Source organism: Gambusia affinis, linkage group LG09 (genome assembly GCF_019740435.1).
Source record: "Gambusia affinis linkage group LG09, SWU_Gaff_1.0, whole genome shotgun sequence".
Taxonomy (NCBI): Eukaryota; Metazoa; Chordata; class Actinopteri; order Cyprinodontiformes; family Poeciliidae; genus Gambusia; species Gambusia affinis.
This window is the reverse complement of record NC_057876.1, coordinates 7,264,564-7,280,811: the sequence shown is the minus strand read 5'-3', so window position 1 is coordinate 7,280,811 and position 16,248 is coordinate 7,264,564. Positions and strand designations below refer to the sequence as shown.

Genomic DNA, 16,248 nt, shown 5'->3' with positions numbered 1-16,248 from the left:
TCACCAGAAACTTCGCAAAATAGCTTTCTAGAAGATACATTGAAGACTATGTTGAGACTGTTGTGATGATTTAGTAAGACTTTAATACGATAGCCATATTTAAAAGTTGGGATTGTGTCTTCATGCGACATTTCCCCTTTCTGTTTTCTTCAAACTTGGAAATGCCTCCTCTTGTTCTGACGTTGTTTTCATGCCATTAAAGTACACGCTCTTTTAAAGTGTACATCAAGATGGTGTTACCTAGAAACCTCGACATTTAGAGGAGTGCTACTTGTTATAAAGTTTGAGAATCACTACTCTGCAGAACTCCACTTCAACAAAAACAAAAAAAACAAAGCCTTGACCCTACTGCAGTAAAGAGTTTGCTGGGCTCCATTCATAAGCTATGGTGTCATCCATTTCCAGTTAAGGATCCGCTCTATTACACAGTGTAATTTGTTTCCCGAGTCTGAGAAACATCCATACACTTCAAGGTGTTGAACAGACCAGATGTCCAGTCTTCCTACCTGGGTGACAGCGTTATCCCTGTTACGTCCATTCAGTTTGAGGAAACCGGATGGCCGAACTGTAGTTTACGCCCTTATCTGGTAAGAATCCAAACTACACCTGCATGTCATCCCAGATAACTGCAAACAAGCCCCCCAGAGAATCGGTTCCATTAGTGAGACTGACAGAGAAAGGTGACAAACAACTCAAACCGAAAGCTGACATCTCAAACAAACAGCAGCCTTTTTTCCCCTCCAAGTCTAGCATTACCAAGCCCTGCTGAGAAATAAACTCGAGGTCGTTTTGATGATAGCTCAGGAGAAAACTCTGCCATACAGTCAAACGTGTAAAAAAAAATAAAAAAAACATAGACTATCAAATTATTAGTAATAAGTTTGCAGTCCCTGCAAGCGAAAAAAGTAAAAGGTACAGATACATATTCAGCTTTATTACAATGCATATGTTACTGTTAATGTCTCAGACTTTCCCCCAGAGACTCTTCACTGATCTATGTCTCTTTTTAATCTTTGCTGGAGGTAAACGCTGTTACAGCTTAAAAAAAAATCACGTCTATTATTCCTTTTAAAGGGTGCATAAATTAAATAGAAGCACTGCTGTGTTTTCATTCAGCATTCCTTAAATTTGGATAATACATTTATCGCTTTATTGCGCCAATCTTTGGCAGATCATGTTGGTTTACAAGTGACAGCCAGTGCTCCTCTTGATACCGCACAAACAAGCTGCTGCAGCTACAAGCCGAGGGAAAAAAAGGAAGAAAGATGACATTTTTCAGGTTAGATGAAAGATGGCATGTTTTTTTTTTTTTCATCAGGACTGATAATGTAGTACAAAGTGTTATGTGTGGGTGGCTTAGGTTTCTGCTGAAAAGAAATATCTTGAGTCTGCTTGATGACCTTTCATTCCCACGGCTAGACCTTACCAATGGACTTCGCTCAGAATGGACAATGTTCTGTCTGACGGATGAAAAGCGAGAGACTAGAAGAGAGTGAGAGAGAGAAAACATGAGGACATAAAGTGTCAGGAATGTTAATGAGAGATTTAAAAAAAAAAAAAGTGGAAGAAAAGCTCAGATTCAATCATATGAGACATTCAGTTGATCATTCTTTATGGTCAGTCTAAGGCCTTGTTAACTCTCATTAGGTCTTTACAGTACAGTAATGAAGGCTGAGATTATTTTCATTTGATTAAATCTGATGCCGTTTTGCCCAGGCTGAGATAACAATGAGGGTTGCATGTCTCACTGCCTCCATCTGTCCTCCACCAACATGTCTGGGAACACAACATCTCCAGAACGGTTAATCTGCCTTATTTACTTCTCCCAATATGGCTGCTTTGTCACACACATCATTTGTCCTGCAGGATAAATATTTCCCCAGCGTTGGTTTGCAATAAATGTTTGATTTATCCTCCGCCTGTTAAACTGGCCAATCTGCATATGGCGTGTTTGTCAGGAGGCATCCACTGTGACAATATATACTATAATTATCGTCTAAGTGTGGCAGCTGAGCTGTACTTGTTTCATTGGTCTGCGGAGACCTGGGCGTGTGAACCGAGTTACCGTTTATACATGACGATGGAATCACGTCTAACAAAGGGCTAATTTAACGGCGGAACAGTTTTAACGTCGTCTGATTTCGTCGTAATGAAGAAGATCTCCACTCGCTTTGGCCTCATCAAACAACGAGGAATCAGGGGCGAGTCAGAGGGGAAAGAGACGGAGATGAAGATCTGATTCATCGTTGAGCTATTTATGTTGCCGAAACAAAGAGGATTTGGAGCAGGCCATTTAACTTAATGCTCTCTCTTTGCTAACGGTCTGAAGATAATTAGTATACCTAATCAAAACACTTGTGTCTCCACTCCCCTGTTGTGCCATTTTCCTTCAGGGCCATTGTGAAATGTCTTCTGCTATAAAGGCTCCTCCTTTCTTTCTTTTATGTTTCCACCGGATCTACAAGAGCACAATCTGATGTATTTTCCATCTGGAATGTTGATTTTTTATTTTTTTTTTTTAGCTATAATATCTTCATTTTATTGTCCGCCATTGTGAGGTAGCAATCATCGTTTATATGAATACAGAAACTGTGCTTTTCAATATAGCGCAATGTTCACAAAGAGACTTAGGGACTTATTCACAAAAGGACCGCTCATCCATAAAACATGTGAAAACCTCTGTTTGCATATTTGTCTGTAAAATGTCCAATTTACTGTAGTATCTGTAAGAGACAAATGATATCTGATTCTCATAGACCAGTGCTGTTTGTGACACAAGTTTGGCATGAATTATTTATCGGTGCTCCTTCTTCTGCAATAGAAACCCTCCTCCCCCCCAAAAAAAAAACTATGTTGTTGGTTTTACAAATGGAGGATAAGAATGGCATAGTAGGTATAATTACGCTTTGTTCCGGTGACGTTTTGCTGACATTATTGCATTTGGGTTTCTCCTGAGTTTCCCCAAGTGTTTTATAAGCCTGACGGGCCACCAGACCTTGCTTGCTCTCCCACCAGGCTACGAATTGTTTACTCATTTATTATAGGTTTTTCTATGTACCAGTAACAGTGATGGCAAAGACGGGTTAAAGAGTCGCTTTGATGAAACAATTGTACCCACAATGACAATATAGTTTGGTCAATATGTGAACACAAGAAGACTGAAAGAAGTCGGGTGTCTTTTTTTTAGTCATCTTTTCCGGTCTTCCTGTTTTCAAGTTTCTTGTCAACTTTTAAAATGTTTCTAACCCAAACCACAATAAGTTAAGTAAGTTAATCAACGCAGTAAGTTGATTAATGTAGCGCCCCTACCACTGGGCTTAGCAAGTTTTCTGGAGGAAATCCTGTTTTCCTTTTGCGAACGCTTAAAAAAACAGAAGTCTTCTTGTTGTTGTTTTATATTGAGAATACAAACCCTGTAAGAGCAGGTTTAATAAAATAAACCAGGAAATATTTATCCTATTTACTATGCAAAAATACCAGGATGCAATAACAGTAAAGAAAGAACACATTATATTTTTTTATTGGCAGTAATTCACAAACAACTAAAGTAAACATTTGTATTTAATGTGATGCAGCGTTGTTAACATTTGCTATGCATTTAATTTCTGTCAGTTTTTATAGTGCCAATTTACAAAAGATCTCTAAACAAACAACAAAAATGTGGTTAGAGCAGGTGAAAGAAGGCTTTTCTCGCATGTTTTCAAATATTTTTTTATTGACATAAAATTCAAACCACAAGCTTGTATTATCCACAGACAAAAAGAAATCAAAGCCATTCCATCCACAAATAAAGCTAAATAAGATGGAATGTCACTGGGAGTTTATTCTGAACACAGGTACATAAATGCATAAATAGATTGTGAAACATTAATCCTTTCTTTGTAATGACAACTTCAAGATGCCGCCGGTTAGGAGAAACTAGTGACATGCAGCGGTCAAGTGAGATCTTAATTTATTCCCTTCACACAAACTGTATTCAAATTTTGAAGATCCAATGGTTTTTCTATACACTCTAATCTTCAGTTCTTTACATGGATGTTCATTGTGTACTTGAATAGCTTATTTATTCTCTGTTCATATAATTGAGAGTTGTGTTAGAGACTATAGACTTTCTTAGAAATCCAAGCTCATTTCTTCTCCTGACTCTTTTTAAGAGTGTTCTGGTACATTTGTCTATCTATGCTGTAAAACAGCCCAGATCATAGTTCGCCCGCCTGGAATCTTTAATCTTGGCATTGTACCTTTAGGGGGATGAGCAGAACCATCTATCCTCAAAACATGTGTCTGAACAGATTTAAAGATTGTAGCTTTGGCCTTATCTGACCACACTATGTTTCCCCAGTACTTCTTTTGCTTGCTCAAATCTTCTGCTGCAAACTTTACAAACGTGGTTTATGAAAATAATTATGTTCTTTCTACTTCCAGATTGTGGCTCCAGTGGTGTTCAGTGTAACATGCAACCACAACCATTGGTGTTGGACCTGAGTGAGTACAAAATCAAACAAATATGGTGTTAATGAACTCTGCTGGTTTGTGAAGAAAAGATTTTTCTTTTGTGCTGCTATCATTTTAAAGCTATTCATAAAAGTAGTGTCCAGAGGTCAACCAGCCTCCCAGATTTACAAAATTGGTGTCAATCAACTCTCCTATGTTTGTGCAAATTCCTTTATAGCAGGAGTGTCAAACTCCAGTCCTTAAGGGCCACTCTGCCACAGATATAAAATACTGGAATGAAACGGCTTAATTACCTCTTCCTTGTGTAGATCAGTTCTCCAGAGCCTTGCTAATGACCTAATTATTCTATTCAGGTGTGGTGCAGCAGAGATGCATCTAAAAGTTGCAGGATACCGGCCCTTAAGGACTGGAGTTTGACACCTGTGCTTTATAGCAATCATAAAGTCACATTTAGATCCAATTACATCCATCGTCCAGCTTCCTATGTAATGAGGCAAAGCAGGTTCCATCAAGGGTCTCACCTGTCAGCAATCTCTCCCCATACACAAGCTTGTGGCGACAGTAGAAAAGAATAACGCTCTTTTTACAGGAAGTAACCTCAAATACAACTCGCCTAAGTGCGGGGCCATCTGCTGAGACTGATTGTAGAGATACAAAAAACACAGAAGCAATGGTCCTAGCATAATCTCTACAACAAAGAATCAGGTTTTAAGTAAGATTTAGAGGAAATGTCAATATCAAAGTTTCACAATAAACACAATGGACAGTCTTCCTGTTTCCCCAGACAAACGCTCCGATCAAGACGATAGATAAGTTGTCGTTGAAATAGTTCTTTTTTTTTTTTTCCAAGTGATTAGTCACACACAAACCACACTAGAGGAGAGGAATGTAATCTCTTTGTATTGATGGGAGTCTTACAGGATGATCCAGGTTAAGTAAAATAATTTTGCTGCACAATATGTTAAAACACAACACAATATCCTGCTGTTTACTTTCCTAATGCCCTTATATGAAAGACCAAGGAGATGGAAAGCTGAACTTAGCTGCAGTTTATTTTGCAACATGCCCTGTAATTGAAGCTGAATTTGTCTTAGTATCTTTGCAACACAGGCTGTCAGTGTTTATTTTAGACTTCACACATAATCAAGACATAGCAGGCGTAAATTTAAAGAGAGACGGTCAGGAGACAAGTACACTTGTTTCTCGTGAGAATTTAAAAGCAGAAAATAAAAAAAAGACATCAATTCTTTCATGTTGCAAAGACATGTTTGTAGACTGAATGTCAAATTAGTTTGGCCCAAACTCAGAGCTGTAGACATAACTAACTCTAGTGCATGACAATGATCGTTCACTAACATTAAAAACCAGGGATTCATTATATGAATGAATGAATTTCCAGCCTGGCTAAAAGAATATTGTGGTCAACCATATCAAATGCCACACTGACATCTAGCAGGACAGGTGTAGTCATGAGTCCATTACCTGTGGCCATGGAATATCATTAGTGACATACATCTGCTACTGATTTAGAAATGCCAGCCCAGATTTAAAACTAAACTAAAATAAGTTGCTGTTCTGACAGTAGTGCCCTGAAATTTCAGCAGTCAGGACCATGGAGGTCACTGTGAAGGAAGACTTTAGTTGTTTCTCTCTGTCAGTTTTGTGACTGCCATGACAGTAGTTCATATTTAGATTGTGTTGTTGAGGAGAGCTGAAACCTGATGGTCACAGAGAAACAACACAAGAGGAAGAGGATAAAAACAAGGGCTGAGTTCGTCAGCTGACTGATTCTAAATAAAGTAGGAATCTAAAGTTCGAGGCATTTTATTTACTTATGAGGAATGAGGAGATGACAGAGATACAAAGTCTCTCAGAAGTGAAACTCATTTATTCTGCTCTTTAGCGAAAGTAGTTTCAGCAGGCAAAACAAAAGTGTGAAACAGTAGTTTAGCAATCAAAAGAGCTTTACAACACAGGTTCAAGAGGTTGTCAACCCAAGGACAAACAAGACATGTATCTGGAAAATAGTTGATGATGTTTTTGTTGTTGTTTTTTTTAAGTTTATTCTCTGTCATTCGTCGGAACTTTCAGATCAGCAAAAATAAAAAATAAAACCAGACAAGTTTTTCCAAACGACAGCGGCAACAATGTTTACAGCAGCCATTTAAAAAGATGGAGCCGGCCACTTGACTCCACTTGTCTCGTTCGATAAGGGGAAATGCTTTTCCAGAAGGTCATAGTCGGCTGACCGTGGAATTATGAAATACATCGCAGATTACACCCAATAACTCTTGAAGCACATTGTCACCTCGTGAGAGGAGGCAGTGGCCGACACAAGAGCTCATAACGAAAACATATTTTTGCTGTTCTTGTGTGCGAATTAACCCTTACTCTTAACTGTGCTAAATTGAATCTGAAATTATTTTAAATATCTTTTGAATAATTGAAAATTAGTTTAGGAAGCTAACTTTTCTCTTTGAATCGCTTTGAAACTTGCTTATTGTTGACAAACATTACATCCATCTTGCTTGTGTATGCACTGCTCTCACCCTGCCCCACATAGCACATACAAGCTCAAGCTTCCCAGTTTGGAGCAGAGAAACAACCTAATGTTAAAGGAAAACAGTTTATCCACCATCATCAGTGTCTGTGCTAACTAGCCGTAGCGTTCAGGACAGGATCCATTGTGAGGAACTAGCTGTAGCGTAACATAGAGCAACGGGTACACAACCATGATTGACAGCGCTAAGGCCCTCCTTCTGGCTCTGATTGGTTGTTTCTGACTGGGAGGCGTGTGTTTCTGCAGATAGCTGTAGCACCTCAGAGAGGAGGCAGAAGAGCTTGATATTTTTTGGATCTTGTCTCATATTATACTATAAACATATAGTAACAGTTTTAAAAAAACAGTTTAAAATAAATTAATTATAAATGTTACCTATTGCAGATAATTGAGAGCCATTGATGAAGATGCGAATAAAAGAAAAAAAATTAGGGAACATGAAGCTGCTTTTCTCTTGAAACAGTACCGTTTTTTTGTCTCCTTTCTAATGACACTCGACTCAGGAGGGTGGATATTGTCTGAGAGGAAAAGGATCATTATATGAGACCTCATCTCAATAAAACACAGCCTGTCATGGATTATAGATTAATTAGTTTGTCTTCACCTGAGACCAATGAGTGAAATCCAGTGGTGAAAAAAGCCAATTTTACGCACCTCTGATTAAATAGTGTAAAATTACTTTTTAGAGATAACAGCCCAGAGGAAATCGTTTTTCTTCCCGGGTTGCGCATCATGAAGTTACGTTTGCGATGCAGAGTGGGTTGATAAGGCGAATTGGACTTGCAATTAAAGTAAGAATAAGTTTCTGCTTGTGTGCGGCTCAGTAAGACACAGCAGGCGATTGGAAAACGAAGCTGACGTGCACAGTGAGTTTCACATCAAATGTCTTCAGATGCAGTATCACATCTCCGCGGCTGTAACTGCACTATCAGGAAATGAATGGTGTTAAGTTACTTGCGTTGTGAAGTCTACATCTGATAGAGCTTTTCCTCTGCTTGATTGGAAGACATTTAGATGCTAACAGATCGATAGCTTTACAGGAAAACATCTGTCCTTTGTGTGTTACCATTATAGATATTCCGTAAATGAAGCATTTCATCTACAAAGATAATTGAAAATAATGAGTCTGACTATGAAAGGTTTGAATTACTTGTTATGTGAGGTTCTCCATCACTGTAATTTTCCCCCCAAAAAATTTATTTTAAGTATGGCCAAGAGAAGATATATTGTCACGCCTGAACTATTCTGAAAAATTTGTGCTTGCCTTTTTTCTCATTTTTGTCAAACAGTGCATTTTAGAATTAAATTTTCCATTTCCCCTTTTTATTGGTGGCACTTTTGTACATTATATTAATTTGACTTTGTGTGTTCTGAATGCAAGACATTTGTCAAATCTTCTTAAGGTTTTTTGCCAAGTAATTATGCAGCTTAGTTTTCTTGTTTGTTTCCAGCATCTAAAAAAAAAAAAATTCACAACTGATTTCTCCCTGGGAACAATTTGTTTGAGTTATATAGTAGATTATTTCTCACCCACGATTATGAATTCATTGAATGTCACAGCATGCCTGCTGCACAATTTACATGGTGGGCCTGTTAGGCCATGCAACACTGTGTAATCACAGATGACCTCATGCAAGTCATACAGCCACATTGAGCTAAGCTTTCAACTCGGACATACTGAATTGGACGTACGATTTTCAGGATCATAAACAGAAACGCCACAGAAGACATTTTTCTTTTACAATAGCAATAAGCTGATCACCAAAAAATAAAAAATAAAAAAAGACCACTGTGAAACTCCCTCTTCAGCGCTAGTGGTACAATTTTTTCGTCAGATTGTCAAAGCTGTCAATAAGACTCAACGCTCCTGTCAGCTTTTCGCGTCCTGTCTCAGCCTCGCTCATCAGTTGGTTGATGTGGCTATTTTAATTAATGGTACCAGACACTGCGAGCAGCAGTGATATTTCTGACGTCTTTCACAACAACAGGTGAAGACAGACCGAGGAGACTCTAGAGAGCCGTTTTTTTTGTTTCTTTTGTTTTTTTTTCTTTGTTTATTTGCTTGGAAATGATGAAACCGGACTTAAGATCTGATGAGCAATCTGAAATGATGGATCTGACAGTAGGTTCGATGGTAGTTTTGGAAAGCTGTCAATGAAAGTCCAGAGTGGGGGAAAACACAGGGCAGATTTTACATTCATTTATGCTGATCAAAAGTAAACTTGGTGTTGATGAAGGTACTAGTTACCATAGTTTGTTGTTGGTTTTTTTTCTCTGCTGGTTGTATGCCTTTTGGGTTAGGATTAATTAATTAACAAACTGCATAGTCAGATATTTTTGTTTTGTAGATTGGTCTTTTTAGTCAGGATCCCTATAAGTCTTCCTTTTTAAAATCCCATGTATCTCCAGACATTACATTTCTCGACATTTCAAGAATTCTTGTAAAATTCTTGACAATTTCGTGCAGATTTCATTAAGGATATACTCCACAAATGATAAAGCAAAAAAAAAAAAAAAAAAAAAAAAAAAAAAATTGTGAAAAGGCCCTAGATCAACTAGGTTTAAAAAACAAACAAACAAAAGAACTATAGCTTAGTTTGTGGATTTATTTTGCTTGTAAAAGTAGATTTGCTGTGTTTCTCCTCTAAACTCTGCACAGGTTAAAACTCACAAATTCAGTTGATGTATTGTGCTTTTCATGTTTCACTTTCATCAGTAGCCTGATGTCCAAATCCACAAATAAGTTGGACATAAACATAAAATTACAGATCCTTTTCTTTCACAAAGTTGAATAAAGTCAAACATTTCTCCCATACTTGTTACTTTTTACATACAGTGCTGTTTGTGACAGAGAGCTGCCATGTTAAGAGTTTTATATTTGAATTAGTGCCTACTCATCTATACAATTATCATTGTCAAAAAGTCAATACTGAGCACTAATTGGTATAAACCGTAGACAATGCTGTGTTTATTCTTAAAGTCAAGTGTTGAAAAGCCGCCGAATAATTAATTTGCCACTCCTGAAAGCGTATTATTATTCATGAGTCACCTTTCTGAGCTACATCACTGATCATCCAAAGAAGCAGTTGAGGCCAAAGCGAGGATCAAACCCGAACAAGGCGGCGAGAATGAATGCGACAAACAATCTCCGGAGAGATATCAGACCTTGATTGGTCTCAGACATCGCCTTGTGTCTGACAGGGTCTCTCCCTGGGGACCTTATTCATGAAACTTTTTGAAAAAGCCAGATCAAATGAGCTTTTCTGCTCCTTGTGCTCGATGATGGGAAATGATATCTAAATAAAATATGAAAAGTGAGTGGGCTTTATAGTTTTTTTTCTTTCCCTCTCCCCTTCTTTTTCTTTTTTTGTGTGTTTATTTTCAGATGCGTGCCCAGGATGTGACAGCTGATGAGGCAGCGTGCGCATTTGAAATGAAAAGTGCTAATCTGAAATCTCATGCATATTCAAACATTAAAGGTGGGGCGGCGGCATCTCACGAAGAGGTTTCAGAGCGTTCCAGCTTTACTGACTTTTTGTCGCACACTTTCCGGTGGGCAAGCGCTCAACTTAAGAGACGCTTCATATGCTTTGCGAAGAACTCCTTTTCACGACATGTGCTTTTTTGGCGAGTGATCGGGCTGGTGGCCAGAAGAAGAGCCAGTGCAAAAAAACATGTTTCAAAAATGTGAAAAATATCATTATCTTTCATTTAGTTTAGTCTCAGAAACGAGTTCCACCAGTGAGAATAGAGTGTTCCTTGCAGCTGGCGTGATTATGTACAATATGCACTCGGTGTGTGCAGATGAATAATTCAGAACCATGTGTGTTTGAGTGCTTACATTTGTATGTGCATGTGTGGGTGTGCATCCCTGGGAGACGGTATTAAGTGTAGATAGAGTTTTCGGAGTAGAACTGATCTCTCTGAGAGCTGCGGGGGTCTCTGGGCTCTTAGAGAAGAGCTTCAGGTCTTCTCCTCGCCATTCCCCCCTCAACTCCACTTCCACTTGCCTCAACTCCTTTTGCTTAAATATCGTAGCGGCCTCTGGATAAGGCGTGGATAAACTTTGTTGGTCCCAGCAGCTATGGTCTCTGTTTAAAACAAGAAGGTCTTGAGAAAGAAAAGAGAGCGATGCTTCCCTTTGTCGGTTTTTAAAACCTGTGAAAATAACGTTCGGTTCACGGCCCGGCGCGGCTGACAGGGACCTCGTCACACGTTGTTTTCACCAGAGTGCAACATCGGGTTCATAAGACGCTTGCGGTTTTCAGCGGTGTCCATGGGAGAGGGGAGGAATTGTTTTTGTCTTTTTCCCTCCCCCCTTTCTTGAATTTCACAGAGCAAAATTGCAGAGACAAGCAGACATTACCCTGCAAAGTCAAGACCCAACATTTGCAATGTGAATTGACATATTGATCTGGCTTAGCAGTTATTGGCAGAAGGAGTAAGGCGGACAGGGCAGAGTGTGTGGGTCCGCGGGAGCCCGGTGAGAGCCAGGCAGCATTATGCACACCCAGAGAATGAGGCTTAGCATATATTGAGTGTTTATGCTGCAGAATAGAAAGTGTGGAGCACCTTTGCTTAAACTCACTGACTGTTAAATTGGGCTTAACGAAAAATCCCTCTTACACAAACAGAAAGCGAACCGTGGGTTTTTTTTTTTTCCTTCTTTTTCTCTTCCTTCCCTGTTTTGCATAAGATTTATTTTCATGTGGGCACTTTTGTAAACACTGTCTTTTTTTTAACTTATTGATAAGGACTCTCTGTTTTACATGAAAATAAATATGCGGGTACATGAAAAAGATCAAGAATGAGAAGATGAAGGATAATGTGTTGAAAGAGGTGATCTGGAGGAGAGTGAAGGATATCCATTGTTTGTCTTCTTAAGGGCAGGGCACACACGAGGGATGGAGCTGGAGTGTATGTGGATTAGCGCGAGACTCTGTCCTGAATATATAACCAACCCAAGGTCTTTTCTCCTTGGTTCTCCTCTCATCTCCTTCACTACGATGGCCATTATGAGAATAGGGAGACTGTGAGATACTTACCTCCCCCAAGGTATTAGATTTGGACTCCCCCTCGATGTGAAGATAGCACAAAATACATAAAACAAGTACGGAGCTTATGCAACTTGCTTATGGGAGAAATTGTGGTTTGGGAAGACTGTTTTTATTTTTTACAGGGTTCTTTTGAGCATCAACACAAAATATGTGGCAGAGGCCACTTCATTAGGTACACCTGGGTTATTACAAATAGCTCATCAGCCAATCACAGTTCAGCAAATCAATGCATTCAGGTATCTGGACATGATAAAAGCAACTTGAAATTGATCAAAAATGGTGAAGAAAGTTACTTTGATCGTTGCATGTTGGTTGGTATCAGAATAATTAGTCTTAAGATTACAGATAGTAGGAATCTAGAATGGGACAGAAACAGAAAATATCCAGTGAACAGCAGTTGTTTGGGATGAAAATGCCCCTTTTGTATAAGAGGAGAATGGGCAAGCGATAATAAAAAAAAGGAGAGACTAGCTCAAAAAGCCATTCGTTATGTCCACAGTATACAGAGCACCATCTCTGAATGCTCCATGGATCAAACCTTGAGGCGGATGAGCTACAGCAGCAGAAGGCCACACTGTGTGCCTCTAAATCTGATCTGTTCAGCACAGGAACCCGAGGCTACAGTTCACACAGGGTCACCCAAAGTAGAACCGTTGCCTGGTCCAGTGATAGCACAAAAACAACTTAAACACATGGATCCATCCTGCTTTGTAGCAATGGTTTATATAGTTGTTGGTGGTAAAATTCACATTTTTCACATTTTTATACTTCCATTTGACTCTCCGCTACTTCTAAAAACAGACCAAGTGCTTAAAAAACCCACCCAGCTATTTTTTTTGGCAATAAGATAATGGTTTTTGGTGTCTGCAAAATAAGCCATTTCAAAAACCTTGTCAAGTCATAACTGAAAGGCAGTACACTGTTACCTACTAACCCTACCAGAGCCCAGCTTCTCACCTAGCAACTCAAACAGCTTCAGAATGTTTGGACAGCTTGTTTTACCACTGTACAATGGCTGCTGGAAAACACTAGTGTTTTATTTTTTACCTACCATTCAGAAACCACTTGCTGCATACTGAAGCTTCTCAAAGATGTACTGCTGTAGAACTGCGCATCCGTTTTTAAACATTTTCACGGTAAACATTGAGTTAGGGGTGTGGCCAGCTACAGCTTATTTGGATTTAAAGTGAAAAGAGACCCAGAAGCAACTCATTCTTAAAGGAGCTCAAGGCAGAACTGACCAGACTAAACTCTCATTGCCACAGAAATATTTTGTGTAAAAAAATGTGCTGAACATGTTTTGTGTAGCCCTTAGACTTAATAGGTCACCTTTAAGGAATGGAGGATGATCTCTTGACACATTTCAGGTCCCCTAGTAACAACCGGGTAACTTTTAAAGACCCCAGCCTACCTGAGTATTGCTGCTGACCATGTAAAAATCTTTTTAATATTGTATTAATCTCTTCGGAACAGTAGAATTGTGAGGATTTGGTTTTTGTGTGTGTCAATTCAGTTCCTGTGTCGTCTCGTCTTGGCTACCCTTATTCCTCCCAGCTGTGTTTCGTGTTCCCTGATTACCTCTTGTGTATTTAATCCCACCGGTGCCTGTGTTTCCCCGTCTGATCCTTGTCGTTGCTGCCATACGTGTTGCTGATTTAGTTCTGTACCAGTGCAACCAGTGATTGAGCTCCTAGCTTTTGCTCACCTGGACTTTTGACTAAATCATCAGATTCAGTAACTTGTGGCCTATTTCACATGGTAACAACTTCCACTCAGAGTGTTACTTTATGTTTAGTAAGCACACTTCTTGGGAAAAGATCAGACTGGATATTTTAAGCTTTTCAATCGGCTAATGTAAGCCCCAGACTCTCATCTAAGATAAAAAGCTGAGTTGAGCAATATATCTTTGGGCAAAAACAATGCTGCAAAACACCTTTCCCTTCGCAACAATGGAGTTTCATGAAACAAACCTTAATATATGATGTGGTGTGAAATATAACGTAAACTAAATGACACGCAACAGATGAGCAGTCAGTCCAGTGTTACTTGATCCAGCAGCACAAGGCGGCTTGTCTTTAGTTTTTCCTACAAAGAGACATGCTGTTGCCTTGTAGCATCAAATACACTCCAATGAACACCTGAAACATATTCGTGCCTCGCATTGGAAGTGTCTGGCTTCTCTTATTTTCCGGCAATTATGAGCTTAACACAGTAAATCTGTGCTTTGGCTCTGTACAGCACACAGATTGCATTAGTAACAAGAAACATAAGCAATCGTGTCAAATTACTCTAAATTTTGTTTTCTTTCGGGCTTTTCGGAGCAAAATGTCCAACAGCTAAAATGAATGCATTACCGTTTCAGCATAAAACAGGTCAAGCAGTGGGCAATTTTTCCACCCACTCACTGACCTTGCTCTGATAAAGAGTCTGGGCAAATGATTGTGTTCGATTTGAGGGCTTGCAGCATGTAGCCTGGGAGCGATTTGGGCTTGATGACGAAATTTATTGCGCGCGGATAAAATGTGTTCTCAGATTGGTCCGCTGGGCTCCGTTCGGTGAGAATGGCCGCTAAACAAATGCAAACAAAGGTTTTAGAGATAGTAGCTCTGATGAAGGCAAACACATCGTCAGCTGCCTGCACAAAAGGCCAGCTTGTAAAGAGTTCTTTTTTCCTTTTCTGTACAAATAATTTTCAAAGCAACATTGTTCGAGGTGCACCTCTTTGCTGAATAGATCACAACACATTCTGATGTTAGTCGGGAGCCCTTAGCTACGATTTTGAACACAACAGGTATCTCCTCAGGCAAGAGACACATAGGTGCCTTAAAAGGCTCAGTGGATACCACAGGACCTGAAAAACATAAATCAAGACATCAAAAACAGCTAGCATGCTTCTTTGGTTTTCTCTTTCTCTCTCTGTCTGTATTTTACCTCCTTTTAATTGCAGTTAGAAGCTAAATCACTTCTTGTTGTTAAGAAGCAATGAGTTTTCCTTAAACTTTTTGAATTATAGAGGGTGTAAATGAACCTTCAATGTCTGTGTATATGGCTGAAATGTTGAACGTGTCTTTTGTGGCAGCCATCTTGGGACCCTGCTAATGAGGAGGCCCGCCTCAAACCCAGTTCTTTTATAGTTAGAGCTGGAGTTTAATTGGCTGAAGCTTAAAGTACGTAAAAAGAATAACATGATTTGTAAACGTTGCATTTGTATACGTAAAATGATATTTGGATAAATAATTGTTAGTGTTTACGTTGTATTTGAAAGTTAACTTTGTTTCTCATTTTATCCCCACTCTGGTCATCGGCCCGTGTAAATTGAGAAGGCGGGGCTTAACTGGTATATAAGTGGCCTTCTGGACGGCAGCCATTTTGAAATCTGCTGTGGTTCATGAGACTTGATAAACCAGATTTGTTTGCTGTACACCCACGTTTGACTGGCTTCTCTCTACACACCTTTCAGCATAACACTTTTGTGGGAGTACAATTGAATTTTAAAAAAAATTTACCTAAATTGAGATAGAAATTAAAAGTAGTCCATCGGTTAAGAAAACCTGCTCCCAGCCTTGACCCATATTGTCACCCACTGACGCCGTTTCTTCCTTAGAAGTACTTTGACTCTTTTTTTTTTTTTTTTTTTTTTCCCCTACAGAGAACATCCGATAAGATCCAATAGTTGTGGAGATCCTCTAATCTAGTTTGGTCCTTGTCAAATCCACTCACTCGCTTGCTCTCCCTGCTGCTGACACATAAACTCTGAGGACACAATGCTCTCTTATGGCCTCATACACCCCAGTCACTAGCGGCTGCAATACTAAGGAAGTAGTACGTGTTGTTCACTTCATCTCTCAGTGTACATTGAGAGAGGTGATTTCACCTGAACAGTGCTTGGAAATAGTATTTTTCCCACGACATTGCTTAATCGCTGACAGCAAATCTTAACACTGTGACAAATTATTTCATTCAATAATTAGAATATTGTAGGCGGTTGCCTACAATATCCTTCAATATGAGTAATGGAGGAGATAACTTGTGAAAGCATCATCCTAATTTACACCAACGATTATTTTCTTTCTTTTTCACTAATTAGTAAAACAAAGAAAACAAAAATTGATTTTGTTGCTTTCACTGACAAGGATAAGCTGAACTGATCATTGAATGGAGTCTACAGCCAGCATT

At 39.1% G+C, this 16,248-nt stretch overlaps 1 long non-coding RNA gene across 1 annotated transcript in view; it reads left to right on the top strand.

Moving 5' to 3' along the window:
• The first annotated feature begins 4,317 nt into the window (after window positions 1–4,317).
• LOC122837297 overlaps window positions 4,318–16,248 on the top strand; it is a 30,624-nt gene continuing 18,693 nt past the window's right edge. The window contains exon 1 of the long non-coding RNA XR_006371744.1: window positions 4,318–4,485. This is a non-coding gene — a long non-coding RNA (uncharacterized LOC122837297). The remainder of the gene's footprint in view (window positions 4,486–16,248) is intronic.